Here is a 6,473-nt window from a genome sequence, read left to right as displayed (position 1 = left end):
TGGGCCCATCCCTTACAATCATTGTTTCTTACTAATAGCTACCTCCCCAACTAATGTTTTCTTAGCTGCTGACTAGCCCCCTCCAGCTGTTTCAGACAAATCCATTAGAGCTGATCTTCAAGAATGACCTTGAATTCCAAAGGAATGATGTAGTTAAATTGGCAGCAAACCCTCTTAACACCTACCTTTACTGCACATCATAGGTTCCTCCAAAGAGAAAATGAATGACTGGTCTCCATGCGCCAAAAATCTTCCCAGTCCATCTTCCGCCTTCCTACACTTTCCCAATCCATCCACTGACCTTGTTTCACCTGGCTGCATTCTTCTCTGTATTGGCCTATCAGCGTTTGTGTGATCTTTCCGCTAAAATTCAAATACAAATAGAAAATCAAAGTTCACACGGATATCTGAAATGATTGAGACTAAAATTGTATGATGTCTAAGTAAGAATCGTCTTTCAACTGTGTACAATTAAGCATAAAAACCAAAGAACTCTAGCTAAGAATTTTCTAGACTAAGCAACAGACTTTTCTACAATGTCATAAGTTTCATGAGAAATTAATTTCAAATTTTTCTCTTGATATAAATCCATGGTCCATCAAATGTGGACAAAAAAGGCATGTTTTGAAATAGGTTTCGACTGAATATGTTGATTGGAGTTATGTGATTTGTTTATTTGTTGAAGGGTTACATGGGGGGGGGGGGTGTAATTTTGTTCCAAGATCCGGGAAAAACTTAATACTTTCCACTGGGTTACATTTTGTTTTGGGTTATTCTGCAGAGTATACACAGCTAGAGTTATAAATCTACCTTAATAACAGAACTAAATAGTTTAAGTGTCTTCAGGGAACTTTTTCAAGGCTAAGATATGAATGGTGTTGAGTGGCAAATTGAGCTTTAGACGTTTACTAGTCAGCACATTCATTTTACATTACCCATGAACATTTTCCTGATAGTCCACATTTTTGGATTAATTTCATATATAGTATTTCTGTTTTTAGGGTAAATCCAATGATTATGCTGAGATCTTAAAAATATCTCCCGGTCACCCTGACAACTATGGTAACACATTTTTCTTTTGCCATATTTTGAATTTAATTCCATTTGAAAATGCATTGCTGTAACATGAATGAATAAATGGACAACATAGTAAAATTAAGTAACTTTGACAACATTGATATAGATACCCTGTATCTGTAAGATGTGCTGCGACCTGGCTTGGCTACGGAGAGCGGCGCAGGGTGCCTTCCGGGGCCCCTGGGGGCGCTGCTTGCTGTTGTGGTTGTGAGTTGGGGTGTGGGGGGGCGACTGTCGGCCTATTGCTTCTGCTGCGCGGCTTCTCTGCGGCGGGCACCCCGGGTGCTCGGGGAGGGTCTGTATATTTGGCGGCCTGCAGGCATCGGCAGGGTGGCGGGCTAACATCCAGGTGCCCCGCACTGAGCACACTTTGCTACGTGGATGGGCACTAGTGTCTCACGCCGGGGGAGGCGTATGGTCGGCTGCGGTGGGGCGGGCATTGCCCTTGCGCAGGTCGTGGGTCGGCATGGGGGTCCTGCCGGCTCGCCTGCGGGGCGAGAGGTTCAGGCGGGGTGTCAGTCTGTCAGTGTTCTGGCACACACACACACACACACACACACACCACCACACCTGCTTCGAGTGCCCCCCAGCACCCTCCTGGTTGCATTCCTCTCCTTTCCTCCCTCATTTACTGCCATAACTATGACAGGAAGAGGCCACGTGCCCAGTTGTAGTTCTAGTTTTCCTGGATCCAATTAACTTTTTCAATACATATTGTAGTCCAATGTTTATGTTTTTGTGTAAATGTTGTTTGGTTCTATTCTCCCCCTCTTGGAGTAGTGATCAGTTGTTTATAGACCAAAACATGACAAATAGTTCTCCAAATAGGGGTGTTGGTGGTGGTTCTGTATAACCAAAAACTGTGCCCTTGTCATCCTACAGGTCATCCACAAGACAGAGTTAATGCAACAGTTCTTGAGGATTTTAGAATTAATAGTTGCATTGCAGGTTGAGAGTTTGAACTCTACTTGCAAACTAACTCTGTCCTAGATGCAATGGCATACAAATACTCTGTTGTTTGCCCAGCATGCTAACAGCACAGATTTATTTAAAAAAAAAAAAAAAAAAAAAAAAAGATACCCTGTATATACTAACCCTGACAATAAAACATTTATTAAGATAATGAAATAATGATAGTGTACCCATGTTCCCTGGTTTGAAATACAGGGGAGGTAAAGATGGGGTGTCTTAAGTCTCATTCTCAGGAATTGGGATCTTAGATCATGGGGGAATTTGGTAGCACCATGTTAGTTAATCAGAGACCCACATGAGTAGTAGTAGTTTCCAGGTGCTTGAATTTGAACATAACCTTTATTGTTTTCATTCATAGATTATACAATCTCTTTAAAGAGGAAGACTTGAGGTAGTTTAAGGCCATAAACTATTGACCTATTTTTATTTTATTTGAATGTTTATGTACATAGTTTAATTAAACTTATCTAAAATGCTGTTTTACTTTTATTTTTTTTAACATTCTTTCTTTACTGTACAAAGACTCATTGGAAACCGGAGTGAAATTCCTTGGTAACCTGCCTTTACAGTGAATTTGAAAATGGACCCAATTGTTAGACCCCATTTATCCATGGACCCCATCCATCAGTGTGAAGGGAAATAAAGATATTGTATTGTTTTCTGTCCAGGTTATGTTGGTGGCGTTCACAACGGGAGCAGAAAGAAGGCCAGGGATTTGTCGGATTCAACTTCCAGGAATCTGAGAAAGTTCCAACAGATAAATGGCTCCTCAGCCCTTTCTTTGTCTTCATTTTCTGAACTCAAAGAACCCTTCAGCGAGTTGGAGAGCAATACCACCAGCAATTCTGCCAGCTCTTCCTCTCTAGATGTCAGGAACAGTAATACTGGTCCAAAATCTGGGGAACACCTCTCCAAGATCCATTCTTCCATCTCCTCTTCATCCAGCCATCATGCACTTGCGAAGCGGCTTTTGAACGACACTGTACCACCGTCAACAGCACGGAACCAGACTGGCATAGCCAACAAGCATGAAGGCGCCATGAAACCATCTAACCAGTCTGTGCCACATTCAAAAAAGCCTAGTAAATTGCCACATGATTTACCTGCAGAAGGCCAATCTCCAGTCAGCCAGCCATTAAATAATCAGTCTGTGTTAGAACCTAGTCAAATACCAAGCAACACAATAATAGTCTACCACACTAAAAACGACCATATGCAGACTAACCAAACATCAACTCTGTCTAGCAATATTGTAATCACGCCATCAACAATAGGTCAGTCTAACCCAGTCCCAGACTCACCATCTCCCATTGAGCCCACAACACCACTTCCAGTGTTAACTTTGTCTGTAACCCGTCGTCCTCCTCTCACTGAATTAACAAGCAGTTCTCATTCACAGGCTGCCAGCAGTACCTCCATTAAATCCACTACAATCACTAAATCCATTGTTGAAGAACCCATAAGTACCTCATCTACAGGGACGCAACATCCAGGAGGTGAAACCACTGCTCCCAGTACTGCTACACCTCCAGCAAAACAAACTACCACACCACCAAAAACAACCCCAACTACTACAAAAAACTCATCCACAACAGCTGGTACAACAGTTAGCGTAACAACAGATACAAGAGAGAAGAAACCCTCAGCTTTGCAGTCGACTCCAACAGCGCACGCATCCAATGCCCAAGTTCCAGCTGGGGAACTGTTTCGGTCCACCACTGCTTCACTCAATCGGACTACTATCTCTGCAACTACCACTACTCAAGACAGTCAAGCTGGGGTTGCCATCGTCGAGGTCGCCGGTGGAGCTCTTACTAACCAGCTGGTGGACACCGCCTCTCTGTTGGCGGTCCTGCTGTTTGGTCTGCTCTTCTTCTTTGTCACAGTGGCTGTGTTTGTGACACAGGCCTATGAGAGCTACCGCAGGAAGGACTACACACAGGTCGACTACCTAATCAATGGCATGTACACAGACTCTGGAGTGTGAGACTGTGACATTGAAAACTGTCTCAGAAAAGATTTTGAAGGGGGGTTGTTCCCCGCCTGAGGCATGCTTAACCACAGGATTGGAGGGGCTAGGCTCTAGTTTCTTCAGGAAGAGGGTAAAATAGTTCTCCCTTGCGACTTGCTGCCAACTTTTCACAGTTGTTTGCATAAAGTAATGAAGAGTGAGATCGCTTTGAAATTTGACACAGCAGTGAATTCAAGGGACGGTACAGTGCCTTTTTTTTTTTTTTTTTTGGGAGGGGGGTTTGTGCGTGGGTGAACGATGGTAGATAGAATGGACAGGGCCTGAGAAGCAGTCCTTTCAAGCTGGCTTATGGGCCAGGCACAAAAGGGTGAGAGATGCATTGTACTGTATCTCCCTTTACTCTGCTTACTTTACAATTCGCTGCTCTTTTTTTTTGTTTTTTTTCCCCCCAAAATGTTTAAGTTAATTAAACAAAATCCCAGTCAAACAAACTCATGTCATGGCCGAGTCCCCTTGACTTGTCTTGGTCCATAGGAGAGGGTCATTTTATGGCATTATCAAGATAGATTGACACTGCATGATCTGATTATATAGAGATGGTGGTAGAAAGCACAACAGATTACATGCTAAGTAATAGTTTATATACCAGAGGAGAAACATTTTCTTTGTATACACACTTCTCACTTCTTCTTTAAATTCTCACCAAAGGTTTTATTTGGCATTGGCACACCAGATGCACTGCATTTTGTAAGTGTTATGTCCTACAATATAACTTCAGTGCACTTCCTCCTAATCTTCCTTTGTACTTTTACTTAAAGATCTGGGATGTCTTATGGTCTGTCAGTACAGTAGTGTATTTTTCTAGATAAATATTTCAGTGTTTACAGGTACTCAGTTCATCTGAGCACGGAACAGCCCCCTCTCTGTCTCTCTGTGTGGTCTCTGCATCCTTGGCTTGGCCAGTTGTGCTGTCTGTGTGTTTGTATGTTTTTAAATCCTTGTGGCCAAAGTGTATAGGTCTCCTTAAGGAGAACTTGTTTGTTGCATTTCAATGCCTCTTGATTTCTAACTTGTTTTGAAATTCCATTTCTTTATTTTTTTATTTTTACCTTTACTTTTATTTTTCTTTATTTTTATATACATAATATCCTATGCTCTGTTTCAGTGTTATATTTCTATGCAGATGTTCCCAACCCAGAAACATAGGATTAAGGCCATAGTCTAGACTACACTATAGAGATTTGGATGTATTAAATATTAAAAGATATATTGCGACATATCTATGTCAACATTGTTTACAACTGTCCTAACTCGAGTTATTTTATTTTTATTTTAGTTATTCTATTCGGTACAGTTTGGTTCATAAATTTCACCTTAAAACTCATTGTATTATTTGACTGCCTTGAGGCAGATTTCATTTCACTAACAAAGGTTGCCAGCTACCTTACTAGCTTTATTTCACTTAACTGAAGTGCCATTGTGCAACTTTCAGATCAATACAAAATCAATAATTTTGTATTGATGGTTCCCTTTAAGGTAAAGCTGAGGATTGCCTAATGATTGCCTTTTCTTACATGATTTTGTTTAGCACATTATTGTACTCTAAAGCCAAGGGAATGGTGTAGCCATCATCAGTATGTGATGACTAGTCTGGATCAACATTGGAAAGAAATGCCGCAACGCGAGACAGTTTCTGAAAGCGTGTGCTACCTATCGCAAGTACCATTTTCACTAGCTTGGAACAATAAAATTATGGTAACATTGCAGAAGAAATGCTGCAGTATGTTGCTTGCAGGTGTTAAATTATCTTGGGGAAGATGTTCCTTTTCTTTCGATGTAAATGTTAATCACACAATTTTAGTAGGGTATATGACGCGCTTTCAGGAATGGTTCAGTTATGTCTTCTCCAACAAACCTCTCTTATGCTAAGAAAATCCCCTTTTTTTTTTTTTTTTTTTTTTTTTTTGTATGATTTTGACAGTTCATAAAATGTACATCACAAGCTCATCAAAGGTCCAAAGGTCCAATTTGAAGCATGATCAAAAAAGTGTCCTGAATGTCAAAATATGTTAAATTGTTTTGTTAAACAACTTTAATCCTGTGAAAATATAATCAAACCCCTCACAGTCTCTTCAGTCCGTGGCTTGTTCACAGACTTCAGACCAGATTCGTCAACTTGAGAGTAGAGAGAGTAAAGATGATTTTATTTTCGGCAAACACTAATGTTCACAAATATCAACTTTACTGTCAAATATCATAGAGCAAAAACATGAACTGTGTTGAAGGTATTATTTTTTCTTAATTAATGAACTTTTGTCAAGTATAAAAATACTGACCATGCGTCAGATCTTTCCATTTGACAACCCTAACATGTATTAATGCACTATCAAAAGATGTTTATTTGCTGAAAATAAATTATGTAAAAACAAAAGTTTTTTGTGTTTCAGTTAAA

This window comes from Zeus faber, assembly GCF_960531495.2.
Source record: "Zeus faber genome assembly, chromosome: 6".
Lineage (NCBI taxonomy): Eukaryota > Metazoa > Chordata > Actinopteri > Zeiformes > Zeidae > Zeus > Zeus faber.
This window is presented reverse-complemented; position numbering follows the sequence as displayed.